The following is a 14,611-nucleotide window of genomic DNA, read 5'->3' on the forward strand; positions in this document are numbered from 1 at the left end:
CATACATACAGTTACGTTTTATAACTGTAACAACACACAGGCATCACAACTGTAACACAACACACAGGCATCACAACTGTAACACAACACACAGGCATCACAACTGTAACACAACACACAGGCATCACAACTGTAACACAACACACAGGCATCACAACTGTAACACAACACACAGGCATCACAACTGTAACACAACACACAGGCATCACAACTGTAACACAACACACCGGCATCACAACTGTAACACAACACACAGGCATCACAACTGTAACACAACACACAGGCATCACAACTGTAACACAATACACAGGCATCACAACTGTAACACAACACACAGGCATCACAACTGTAACACAATACACAGGCATCACAACTGTAACACAACACACAGGCATCACAACTGTAACACAACACACAGGCATCACAACTGTAACACAACACACAGGCATAACTTACTTGATAAATTAAATAAATGTATTCCCTGAATAAATTTCCTTGTAATTTTAATAAAACTGTTCAAAGTGCTACTAAACTGTTACTTTCAAGTTATAAAGTTCTTTATTTTTAAATTTAATAATGCTATAATTATTATTACATTATTACTTTGACAAAAGACGAGGATTTCATATAATTTCTCACGTCAGTTATTGAGAGATTTATTTACTGTTATTTTCCTGGAGCTGCCGGTGTTTGGCAACCATGTGTGGGGTTTGTTTGTAAACAAAGATCAGCTGACCTCCCACCCACGTGTGGGGTTTGTTTGTAAACAATGATCAGCTGACCTTCCGCCCACGTGTGGGGCTTGTTTGTAAACAAAGATCAGCTGACCTCCCACCCATGTGTGGGGTTTGTTTGTAAACAATGATCAGCTGACCTTACGCCCACGTGTGGGTTTGTAAACGAATATCAGTTGATCTCCCGCCCACGTGTATGGCTGGGTTGTAAACAGTGATCATCATCTCATCGTCCGCCTACGTGTGTGCTGTTTATAAACAATAATTAACTGTTTGCCCATTCACGTAGATGCTTTGTTTGTAAACAAAGATCAGCTGACCTCCCACCCACGTGTGTGGTTTGTTTGAAAAAACAAAGATCAGCTGACCTGCCCACAAACCTCCGGATGAAATGTGTACCTCAAATGCACTTGTCTTCCATGTTTTAAGTATCAACATACCATCTATCTTCATTTATTCCATACATCAATGTTATATTGTTTCCTCACCTTTACCATTGCTTCCTTCGTGACCACTGTTCTGCGTTACTATTATTTTAAAGAATAAGACATGTTCAATATCCGGGTATCTTTATTTTGAAGACATTTCGCCAACCAGTGGCTTTATCAATTCAGTACAAAGGTTATTTGAAGGTGTTGAATCTGGGGACAGTAGAAGACAAGGTATTCACTCCCTTAGTCCAGATGAAGGTGTTCGTCACCGTAGTTTTGATGAATCTGAAGCGTAGGCAGGAAGATGGTGACTTAAAGTGAATTGATAAAGCCACTGGTTGTCGAAACATCTTCATAATAAATTCAATTCAATTCAATTCAATTCAAAGTTTATTCTCTATAAGGATTACAATGCTGAGTTTACAGAAATTTGGTTATTGTGTGGTTTACATGTAGTAAAATTGTGATTACAGAGTGTACCACTAGAACGCTTAGCATGGCTAGGCATTTCGGGCAGACTTAGTTTTATTCTTAATTGTAAAATATTACAAATTATGAGGTAAGTTGGTATTATGGCTAAGTGACTAAATACTAGTTTGTGAGTTTAGCAATGTGAATGCTTTTGTTTTGGCACAGTACATAGTTTCAGTATTGGAGTATCACAGGATTCATTATTTTAAGATTGAGATTAATATTTCTGTTTATGGTCAAATGAGTGAGTGAGTGTAAGTGTGAACCACCAGGTGTTGCACATGTATGTTATTCATGAACTTGTGAGTATTATATAGGATTAGTACAATCATACTGTTTATTTTGTCATCTAACGCTTGCCTAAGGGAGAGATTACGCACAATACTTTTCCTGACATGTAGAATCTGTTGCAATTCGTGTTGCTGCTCCTCTCTTCCTCTGTGCCCTCCACGGCTGTTATTTCACTCTCTCGACGCTGAAATTTCCACTCTTAGCAGTTCATTCTCACGCCTTGGCTAGCTTCCCAGTTTCATAAACTCTGCCTAGGCTCATACTAAACGGACTTTCTTCTCTCCTAAAAGCACTTCCTCATGTGACAACTCTTGCACTCTGCCTTCCCTATATTTATAACTAACAAAATCTTAAGAGCGTCCTCTGATTTTTGTATATGTAAACGTGTATTCTGACAATAATCAGGTTCATACCACTTCTCCAGTTGATGCTGTTTGTGTCTACTGCATTTCCTGCTCTTGTTGTCTTCCCAAATATAGTGATGAAACTGGCCACTCCTGCCTAGCATACTTAAAGAACACAAGAGAAGTGTTCGCCTTACTGACACTAGCAGTTAAATAACACAAGTGCTCTCTTTGTTGACATGAAAATTTAAAGAACACTTTACTGACACTAGCAGTTAAATAATACAAGTGTTCGCCTTACTAACACTTAAAGAACACAGGTGTTGGCCTTGTGTTCTGCTTGCTGACACTAACATTTAAGAACACAAGCGAAATGTTCGCCTTACTGACACTAGCAACGATCCTTTCTGTCATGATAGAGATCTTATCTATCCTATAAACTGCTTCTCTACTAAAGCTATCTAACTCTCCTCTAACCACCACAGATGCCATCTTGTTAAGTCGGTCCCTATACACAAAATTCCTAGTACGAATCTTAGACCTGGTTTTATTTCTGTTGTTGCTTGCCTTTCCTAGTACAATGTCAAAATCTCTAGTCTTTAGAAGACATGTCACTTGGTCTGATAATAACTTTCACCTCATCTCGTCACCTGACCTGTCTTCTGGTACTCGATCCATCTGACCTTTCTCATGACTTCCTCATTACACCCGACATATATTCTGATTATCTCTCATTTAACTCTCTTACTTTTTAATTAATAATGGCTCAAGACAGTCCGAGGGTTTTCTCTCTAGTGCATTAACTCTGATATGAGGAAACAGGACAAGTCATACACATGTGCAATGGCTGGGTATTTTATTTCTCCACAATGCAGATACCCAAGTGTTACACATGTGTCTTTCTCAAGGTATACACATGTGAGGAAGGAGAGCCACGGGGCAACAGTGGCAGCTGAAGAGACATAAGGAAATATGTGGAATGCAACTTACGTAGTTTCATGAATAGGTACGACCATTCCCTGGAGGAATGGTAAGAGTTAAGAGGTAGTGGAATGACATGCACACACACACACAACAGGTGAGTCACAGCTGCTGGTGCTGCGCCAGTTACACCTGTGTGAGGCACACATATGCTGGAAGAGTGTGGAAGTAAATAAAAGGAAAAATAACAAAGAGAATAGATAAAAAGAGGGATTGGAAGAGGAGAAAGAGGCTTACTGAAGTAGCATACAGTCTCCATCACAGCGAACAAAACTGATTGTTCACCATCATGGGCAGAGTCTACCATGGAGTCTTCTGAGGATGATTTTAAACCACAGGTTATTTAAAAAACACCTGGCATAAATAGCCAGCCACAGCACAAGTATGGTAATGTCTTGTGATCAGTGTTCAACTCTCACCATAAGTGTCTGTGTGTCTGTGTGTGTTGTAGAGAGGAAATCATCAGAAAGATGACTGGTTCAGTCACTGACCTCCCTGAGACAAGGTCTGATGTCCTCTGACCTCCCTGAGATATGGTCTGTTGTCTCCTGACCTCCTTGAGACAAGGTCTGATGTTCCCTGACTTCCCTGAGACACGGTCGGATGTCCTCTGACCTCCCTGAGACAAGGTCTGATTTCCCCTGACCTCCCTGAGACAAGGTCTGATGTCCCCTGACCTCCCTGAGGCAAGGGCTGATGTCCCCTGACCTTCTTGAGACAAGATCTGATGTCCCCTGACCTCCCTGAGGCAAGGGCTGATGTCCCCTGACCCTCTTGAGACAAGATCTGATGTCCCCTGACCTCCCTGAGACAAGGTCTGATGTTCCCTAACCTCCCTGAGACAAGGTCTGATGTCCCCTGGCCTCCCTGAGACAAGGTCTGATGTCCCCTAACCTCCCTGAGATATGGTCTGATGTCCCCTAACCTCCCTGAGACAAGGTCTGATGTCCCCTAACCTTCCTGAGACAAGGTCTGATGTCCCCTGACTTTCCTGAGACATGGTTTGATGTCCCCTAACCTCCCTGAGACAAGGTCTGATGTCCCCTAACCTCCCTGAGACAAGGTCTGATGTCCCCTAACCTTCCTGAGACAAGGTCTGATGTTCCCTGACTTTCCTGAGACATGGTTTGATGTCCCCTAACCTCCCTGAGACAAGGTATGATGTCCTCTGGCCTCCCTGAGACAAGGTCTGATGTCCCCTGACCTCCTTGGGACAAGGTCTGATGTCCTCTGACCTCCCTGAGACAAGGTCTAACGTCCTCTGACCTCCCTGAGACAAGGTCTGACGTCCTCTGACCTCCCTGAGACAAGGCCTGATGTCCTCTGACCTCCCTGAAACAAGGTCTGATGTCCTCTGACCTCCCTGAGACAAGGTCTGATGTCCTCTGACCTCCCTGAGACAAGGTCTGATGTCCTCTGACCTCCCTGAAACAAGGTCTGACGTCCCCTGACCTCCCTGAGAGAAGGTCTGACGTCCTCTGACCTCCCTGAGAGAAGGTCTGACGTCCCCTGACCTCCCTGAGAGAAGGTCTGACGTCCCCTGACCTCCCTGAGAGAAGGTCTGACGTCCTCTGACCTCCCTGAGAGAAGGTCTGACGTCCCCTGACCTCCCTGAGAGAAGGTCTGACGTCCTCTGACCTCCCTGAAACAAGGTCTGATGTCCTCTGACCTCCCTGAGACAAGGTCTGATGTCCTCTGACCTCCCTAAGTACATCTATTGCTTTGTAAATATATATTATAGTGAATAACACAGTGAATAAGGTAATAAATAACTTTATTTCTGTTATTCCTTTATTTTATTGCTGCTGCTTCTCAATTCCCGTCTATTTTTTTCTTCTAATTCCTCTTGTTAATATTGTTTCTTGTAGTCGGAACCATCTGCGTGACGCACACCAGTGGGTGTGCGTCACGCAGAGTAGAGCTGTGTGGTCTCCTCAGTGTTGTGTGACGCACAGCAGTGCTGTGTTGCCTCAGCTTGCTGTACACAGCAGCGTGGTCTAGCTGCAACCACCAGCGTGCTGGACCTTTGCTGCTGCTGGTGTCTCGACTATCGATCCCTCGACTTAGTGGTCAGTCGCTCACGATGAAGTTGTCCTCGACATGTTCCGTGTGTGGTCGAGAGCTAAGTTAGTGCTAACACGGTTCCTTTTGCAGCAGTTTCTGGTGTTGCTGTCCATTCTGTTACTCTTCCTGGTGCTGCTGTTATTTCTTCTGCTGTTTCTGTTGCTGTTATTTATGTTGCTGTGGCCATTCTCGTTATTGCATAACCTCTTTTGCTGTGTCTGCTTCTGTTGTCTTTCTTATGTTTGCTGCTGCTGCTGCTGCTGCTGCTGCTGCTGCTGCTGCTGCTGCTGCTGCTGTTATTATTCTTGCTGTTGTTTCAACTGCTGCTGTTCATGATGTTGGCTTTTTAGACTGCTGCTGTTTTAGCTGTCGCTGCAGCTCCTTTCCTACTGGAGTTGCTGTTGCTGCTGTTGTTTCTGCTGCTGTTGTTGCTATTGTTGTTCCTGCTGTTGTTGTTGCTGCTGCTTCTTGATCCTGTTGTTGCTGCTCCTTTCTTGCTAGAGTTGCTGTTCTTCTTGCTGCTGTTATTGCTGCTGCTCCTACTGCCTTGTGTGCATATAAACAATATTCCTAGTTTACCATTAGTAAGTATAACCTAGTTCCATGATACCAACTTGCAGATTCAAACTCAACTCTTTAATCCCAGGCCAGACTTGTGGGTCACGTCTCTTAGAGTCAGCAAGTGTAAGAGATGGTCACAGCTCACGTCCCTGGCTCTCTGCTGTGTAGAGCTGTGTAGTGTAGAGCAGTTTGGTGTAGAGCACCAGTGTAGAGCTGTGTAGTGTAGAGCAGTGTAGTGTAGAGCAGTGTAGTGTAGAGCAGTGTACTGTAGAGCAGCAGTGTAGAGCTGTGTAGTGTAGAGCAGTGTAGTGTAGAGTAGTGTATTGTAGAGCTGTGTAGAGCATTAAAGAACATTACAGAGAGATAAGGAGACAGAGAGAGAATTAAAGAAAACTATTGATCATTAGATATTAAGATAAGATATATTCAGAAAATCTATAAATATTTGGCTGACAGGTGTACAGATTTCTAACGTACGAAGTTGATGTATACGTACAATAACGGCTTGCCATGGCTTCAAGCTTCACCCGTTTGTGGTTAATAATGGTACATTATGAATATTTAAGCTAATGTAGTGTAAACAACAGTGGTAACTGTGTTTCTGAAAGTATAACGTGCTATAGTGATTACCTTAGTATTCTTCTTTATGAGAACTGCAGCGTTCACGTCTGCTGTCAGAAGCACAGAAGTGATCAAAAGTTACTGCTTATTTAGTAAGTAGAATCAGTTATCAGAGGTGCTCTTTCTTTGGGATTGTTGAGGACGCTCAGAAGTTTAATCCTGCAGGAGAGCATGACGTTCTTTATAGGGGATTTCAAGTTTCTCTGACTAGTTCTGTTCCTGAGGGAGGTACTCACATGTACAGCTCCTGGAGGACGTATTCACATGTACAGTTCTTGAGGGAGGTACTCACATGTACAGTTCCTGGAGCACGTATTCACATGTACAGTTCCTGAGGGAGGTACTCACATGTACAGCTCCTGGAGGACGTACTCACATGTTCAGTTCCTGAGGGAGGTACTCACATGTACAGCTCCTGGAGGACGTATTCACATGTACAGTTCCTGAGGGAGGTACTCACATGTACAGTTCCTGAGGAAGGCACTCACATGTACAGTTCCTGGAGGACGTACTCACATGTACAGTTACTGAGGGAGGTACTCACACGTACAGTTCCTGGAGGAAGTACTCATATGTACAGTTTCTGAGGTAGGTACTCATATGTACAGTTCCTGAGGAAGGTACTCACATGTACAGTTCCTGGAGAAAGTACTCACATGTACAGTTTCTGAAGGAGGTACTCACATGTACAGTTCCTGGAGGAAGTATTCACATGTACAGTTTCTAAGGGAGGTATTCACATGTACAGTTTCTGAAAAAGGTACTCACATGTACAGTTCCTGGAGGAAGTACTCACATATACAGTTTCTGAGCACACATATAAAGACCTACATATGAACACAGGCACCCGGAACATTAAAGACCTACATATGAACACAGGCACCCGGAACATTAAAGACCTACATATGAACACAGGCACCCGGAACATTAAAGACCTACATATGAACACAGGCACCCGGAACATTAAAGACCTACATATGAACACAGGCACCCGGAACATAAGGCAACATAATAATTTCATTTCACAGAACCAGAGACATTTCGACTCGGATTTCTTATGAGGATACATTCAAGGAGTTGGGAATCGTCCTTCAGGAAACTAGTGCAGCCTCGGAATTATCCAAACCATATAGTGACACTATGTAACCTAGTCAAAACATACCTACCGTAGGACTGCAACAACAAAAATGGAGTAGCTTACTCTAAGATGTAGCTACCTTTGTAACTACCACAGTGCCAGATCTAAGATACTGCTACCTCTGTAACTACCACGGTACCAGACCTACGATGCACCTACCTTTGTAACTACCACAGTGCCAGATCTAAGATACTGCTACCTCTGTAACTACCACGGTACCAGACCTACGATGCACCTACCTTTGTAACTACCACAGTGCCAGATCTAAGATACTGCTACCTCTGTAACTACCACGGTACCAGACCTACGATGCACCTACCTTTGTAACTACCACAGTGCCAGATCTAAGATACTACTACCTCTGTAACTACCACGGTACCAGACCTACGATGCACCTACCTTTGTAACTACCACAGTGCCAGACCTACGATGCAGCTACATTTGTAACTACCACAGTGCGGCCAGCAGTAATAGCCTGGTTGATCAGGCCCTGATCCACCATGAAGCCTGGTCACAGACCGGGCCACGGGGGCGTTGACCCCCAGAACTCTCTCCAGGTAAACTCCAGTGCCAGACCTACGATGCAGCTACCTTTGTAACTACCACAGTGCCAGACCTACGATGCAGTTACCTTTGTAACTACCACAGTGCCAGACCTACCATGCAGCTACCTTTGTAACTAATACAGTGCCAGACCTACGATGCAGATACCTTTGTAACTACCACAGTGCCAGACCTAGGATGCAGCTGCCTTTGTAACTACCAAGTGCCAGAACTACGATGCAGTTACCTTTGTAACTACCACAGTGCCAGACCTAGGATGCAGCTACCTTTGTAACTACCAAGTGCCAGAACTATGGTGCAGTTACCTTTGCAACTACCACAGTGCCAGACCTAGGATGCAGCTACCTTTGTAACTACCACAGTGCCAGACCTACGATGCAGCTACCTTTGTAACTACCACAGTGCCAGACCTACGATGCAGCTACCTTTGTAACTACCACAGTGCCAGACCTAGGATGCAGCTACATTTGTAACTACCACATTGCCAGACCTACGATGCAGCTACCTTTGTAACTACCACAGTGCCAGACCTAGGGTGCAGCTACCTTTGTAACTACCACAGTGCCAGACCTACGATGCAGCTACCTTTGTAACTACCACAGTGCCAGACCTACGATGCAGCTACCTTTGAACCTACCACAGTGCCAGACCTACGATGCAGCTACCTTTGAACCTACCACAGTGCCAAACCTACGATGCAGCTATCTTTGTAACTACCACAGTGCCAGACCTAGGATGCAGCTACCTTTGTAACTACCACAGTGCCAGATCTAGGATGCAGCTACCTTTGTAACTACCACAGTGCCAGACCTAGGATGCAGTTACCTTTGTAACTACCACAGTGCCAGACCTACGATGCAGCTTCCTTTGTAACTACCACAGTGCCAGACCTACGATGCAGCTACCTTTGTAACTACCACAGTACCAGACCTACGATGCAGCTACCTTTGTAACTACCACAGTGCCAGACCTACGATGCAGCTACCTTTGTAACTACCACAGTGCCAGACCTACGATGCAGCTACCTTTGTAACTACCACAGTACCAGACCTACGATGCAGCTACCTTTGTAACTACCACAGTACCAGACCTACGATGCAGCTACCTTTGTAACTACCACAGTACCAGACCTACGATGCAGCTACCTTTGTAACTACCACAGTGCCAGACCTACGGTGCAGCTTCCTTTGTAACTACCACAGTGCCAGACCTACGATGCAGCTACCTTTGTAACTACCACAGTGCCAGACCTACGATGCAGCTACCTTTGTAACTACCACAGTGCCAGACCTACGATGCAGCTTCCTTTGTAACTACCACAGTGCCAGACCTACGATGCAGCTACCTTTGTAACTACCACAGTACCAGACCTACGATGCAGCTACCTTTGTAACTACCACAGTGCCAGACCTAAGCAAGGACGCCAAAACTTTCATCACCTGAGCTAGACAAATTCTGTCAAGTACATCACAGAATAAACTTTCTATACAAAACTCATGAACCTAATATACCACAATAACCTGTTACCTTTGGTGTCGGCAGTGCGACTCGCAGACTGGCTGATCTCCAGACGAAATACGTTTTAATGCTTGTATTTACCGCCAGTCCTTCACACCTCCAACATTCAGATCTGCCCACTCGTCTGAGTAACTCCGCTCTCCAAACGCAGGAAATTTGCCAGTCTTGACGTCACTTCCTTGTTTACTCGACTCCCCTCTGAATCAGTAATCATCTTTCTCAGGAACTACTCGGCGTCCCACGCAAGATTTCATCGATCTAGTTGAAATGGGTGGGATTTTTAACCGCTTTTATTTTCAGAATCGCTTCAAGAAAAAAAAACTGGGGTGGTAATGGATTTCCCACTTTGTACAATTTTCTCAAAACTTGACCATGAATTTCTTGAGAGAAAACTAGTTCTCTTACATCACTTCCCTCAACATTAGATTCATCAATGATGCCTCGGTCATCTTACCAAGACGTTTCAACCTTCACAGCTTGAAAGATCAACCTAAAAGTGTTAAAACCTCTATTCAACTCACACTGGAAGAAGAAAAGGAAGACTCCCTAACATTTCTGAATATCCTCATTAGTTTCTCACAGTGTTGCCTGAGCTGCTAGTTTATTGTGCAGCCGCACCTCATCATGTGAGCAGTATCGCAAAAAAACAAGATTAGAGAGATCACAATGGTTCTTCGTCAGACCTCACTGAACATTTTTACATCACTAGAAAGCAATATTAATTATTTCATATTTTACAGTTACCTCACAAACGTGTTGTACAAAGTACAGTTAGGAATAGTCATTAGAAAAATAAAAACAGTAAAAACACTGGTCATAGCTGGGTTGCAGTCTCCACAAAGACAGTCTGTTCATGCAGTCCATGTACAAGGTGGATACAACCTCAAGATTTCAGATATCTTATCATGGACAATGACATGTATTGCCACATCCAGTAAGGTTTGCGTGGAGGTTTGTCCCGTCATCAGAGATAATGATATCCCTTCCAGCCTCTGCCTCTGACTTCACCCTCAGTATCTATTCTTGAGTTTTCAGTTCTCTGCATGGCATTCATAAAAGCCTCTGTAATAAGTATATTTATTACCGCTTGTGTCGTACATACCTGTCGGTGGTCATCACTGTCACCTCATTACCAGCCTATACTAGCTAGGTACTTCTCAAACTCTACCCTTCTTACTAATCCATTTGTCCAACCCATTTTTCAAGCTCTGGAGATGTAACTAGATTGTTCCACTCGCCCACAGCTCTGGCGCCACAAAAGTATACTTCTGTATCTTCCCCAAAACGGAATTTGGGAAGAGGTTCCAGTACTATCAAACTGGTGAAGCAATACTATGGTAGAATGGAAACCTCTCTTGAACAACATTTCGCTTCCTCGGTGAATAGGACAACACCTTTACTACGGAAACGTTTCATCCGCACAACAGGCCTCCTCAGTGACATACCGGTGAATATAATAACACCTAGAAACACCTTGCGTCGTAACAACGCGCGTCTAAACAGCGTGCGTCAAAACCACTTGCGTTAAAACAACGACTACTATTACTTCTTCCAACGTCAAACCTACATCTACCTACTGCTTCCAGTGTTATGTTCACCTGTATTCGACTGAAGAAGCCTGCTGTACGGGCGAAACGTTTCGACTATAGACAACCAAGTGTTACAAATGTATCTTATACATCAACTTGACGTTATTGTGTGTAATCAACAATGTGATTTCACGGTGTATCGGTGAACGCTTCCATTCTATTATAGTTCCCACTTGATAAATCCGATCTGACACAGTTTCAGTGTATTGTGTGTCTGTTAGGGAGTAAGTAAACTTTAAGAAGAAGGTCGAGGTGTCCTCTTCAGTAGATATGGATCCTTCACACAGAGAATGTCTTCACCTTCTTTAATTCATTGTTTTGAGTTCTTTCTCGGTTAAATATCCTTAGTGCCCTGTCAGTATATATGTTTTTCACTTGCATATTTCAATTAAATCTCCCCTTTTTCTAAATTTCTTAGGAAAGTGTATGTTCAACGATGTTTCCTTCATTCTATGTCTCTTAGGAGAGTGAAGGTTCAACTATACTATCTCCCATCATTCTACGTCTCTCAGAAGAGTGTTAGGTTCAGTTCTCTCAATCCATCGTCTTACAAAAGCTTAGAAATACAGTGGACTAATTTCTTTAACAGCTCTCAGTATGTTCTTCCAGTACATCAGGAAACAGTGTTCCCCGACAATTGCATTGGTGAAAGAACAAGCCACCGCTGGCTTACCTCTGCTGGCTTTCCTGGTGGAGAAAATGGCTAGATTGCCAGTGCTCTTTCTACCTTAGAATTTTCCCCTCACTCTCCCTCGTGTCCATCTGCTTCAGTCATACAACGTATACAACTTTTCAGCTGATTACAGAGGAAAAGTTTGACGCAAATTGGAGGAGTAAATGGTGTCTCCTGTTTGAGAGCTGATAATGATGGGTTGTGAAAGGTGAAATAGGGAGAGAGAGAGAGAGAGTTGATGTAGGTAACAGCTCTTAGCTAGAGAATGTCTTCACCTTCTTTAATTCATTGTTTTGAGTTCTTTCTCGGTTAAATATCCTTAGTGCCCTGTCAGTATATATGTTTTTCACTTGCATATTTCAATTAAATCTCCCCTTTTTCTAAATTTCTTAGGAAAGTGTTTGTTCAACGATGTTTCCTTCATTCTATGTCTCTTAGGAGAGTGAAGGTTCAACTATACTATCTCCCATCATTCTACGTCTCTCAGAAGAGTGTTAGGTTCAGTTCTCTCAATCCATCGTCTTACAAAAGCTTAGAAATGCAGTGGACTAATTTCTTTAACAGCTCTCAGTATGTTCTTCCAGTACATCAGGAAACAGTGTTCCCCGACAATTGCATTGGTGAAAGAAGAAGCCACCGCTGGCTTACCTCTGCTGGCTTTCCTGGTGGAGAAAATGGCTGGTTTGCCAGTGCTCTTTCTACCTTAGAATTTTCCCCTCACTCTCCCTCGTGTCCATCTGCTTCATTCATACAACGTATACAACTTTTCAGCTGATTACAGAGGAAAAGTTTGACGCAAATTGGAGGAGTAAATGGTGTCTCCTGTTTGAGAGTTGATAATGATGGGTTGTGAAAGGTGAAATAGGGAGAGAGAGAGAGAGAGAGAGTTGATGTAGGTAACAGCTCTTAGCTGTTAAGTAAGTAAACTTTAAGAAGAAGGTCGAGGTGTCCTCTTCAGTAGATATGGATCCTTCACACAGAGAATGTCTTCACCTTCTTTAATTCATTGTTTTGAGTTCTTTCTCGGTTAAATATCCTTAGTGCCCTGTCAGTATATATGTTTTTCACTTGCATATTTCAATTAAATCTCCCCTTTTTCTAAATTTCTTAGGAAAGTGTTTGTTCAACGATGTTTCCTTCATTCTATGTCTCTTAGGAGAGTGAAGGTTCAACTATACTATCTCCCATCATTCTACGTCTCTCAGAAGAGTGTTAGGTTCAGTTCTCTCAATCCATCGTCTTACAAAAGCTTAGAAATGCAGTGGACTAATTTCTTTAACAGCTCTCAGTATGTTCTTCCAGTACATCAGGAAACAGTGTTCCCCGACAATTGCATTGGTGAAAGAAGAAGCCACCGCTGGCTTACCTCTGCTGGCTTTCCTGGTGGAGAAAATGGCTGGTTTGCCAGTGCTCTTTCTACCTTAGAATTTTCCCCTCACTCTCCCTCGTGTCCATCTGCTTCATTCATACAACGTATACAACTTTTCAGCTGATTACAGAGGAAAAGTTTGACGCAAATTGGAGGAGTAAATGGTGTCTCCTGTTTGAGAGTTGATAATGATGGGTTGTGAAAGGTGAAATAGGGAGAGAGAGAGAGAGAGAGAGAGTTGATGTAGGTAACAGCTCTTAGCTTGTAAATAAAGTTAGGAATCTTTACCTAACCTTATAAAATCCCATGTAAAAGAGAGAGAGAGAGAGAGAGAGAGAGAGAGAGAGATGTTTCTAGTGGGTTGGTTTCCAGACCTCCTTCAGAAAGTGGTTCAAAGCCCTGAAGGTTAAGATTAGTATCATTACCTCTGTAACTTAACGAGTGACCTTCTAGTGTCAATAACCCCAGAAGTTTCCTACATATGAATGACGTCGGTATTTGAAGACTATGTCCTCAACATCGTCACCTCAAGAAGATAAAGTACTGACCAATAGTTAATGATCATTGCTCTGATGGTTCAGGTTACTTAACAATAGTTAACATTAACAGCCTTGAAAGTTAAAGTTTTCAATGTTAACAGCTTTATACTTTAAAATATCTAGCATTGGTTAATATGCTCTAAATGTGAAGAATTAAATTGTTATTAACAGTCACCCAAAACGATAGTAGTTGACTTACTCGGAACACAGTTATGAGCAACGAGGATTAGCTTAAATTGCAATGTGGAAAGCAACAGGAAAGAGCCCATCATGATGACACAGAGAGCACTTGTACCTCACTGGTGGTGTACAAGAACATCAGAGGACCCAGCACGCGGTCTTAGAGGGACACTCATTACGATCTGAAATATATAAATTGGAATACATTTTTAGGGATAATTTTGTTAATGGTAGACAATACAGACAAGTGGATTGAGTAAAACTTGCGCAGCAGTGTGACATTTTCGAAACTTTTCGCCTGCTCTGCAGCCTTCTTCAGTCGAATATAGGGGTTAAGATAATGAAGAGAGCAGAAGCAGCGGAGAGGTGAGTATGAGGTGGTCAGTCCCTCAGTCTTGTTACGTAGTGTTGCTTATCGTTACGTAATATTATGTATATATTTACTTATGTTGTAGGTAGTAGGTTGGTAGACAGAAACCACCCAGGGAGGTACTACCGTCCTGCCAAGTCAGTGTAAAACGGAAGCCTGTAATTGTTTAACAC

General features: G+C 43.1%; 1 long non-coding RNA gene across 1 annotated transcript in view; it reads right to left on the bottom strand.

The window, feature by feature from the left end:
• LOC138853515 (uncharacterized) overlaps positions 1–14,611 on the bottom strand; it is a 102,540-nt gene that overhangs the window by 37,557 nt on the left and 50,372 nt on the right. The window contains exon 3 of the long non-coding RNA XR_011392688.1: positions 14,088–14,250. This is a non-coding gene — a long non-coding RNA (uncharacterized lncRNA). The remainder of the gene's footprint in view (positions 1–14,087; positions 14,251–14,611) is intronic.

The sequence above is a fragment of the Cherax quadricarinatus genome, chromosome 32 (genome assembly GCF_038502225.1).
Source record: "Cherax quadricarinatus isolate ZL_2023a chromosome 32, ASM3850222v1, whole genome shotgun sequence".
NCBI lineage: Eukaryota > Metazoa > Arthropoda > Malacostraca > Decapoda > Parastacidae > Cherax > Cherax quadricarinatus.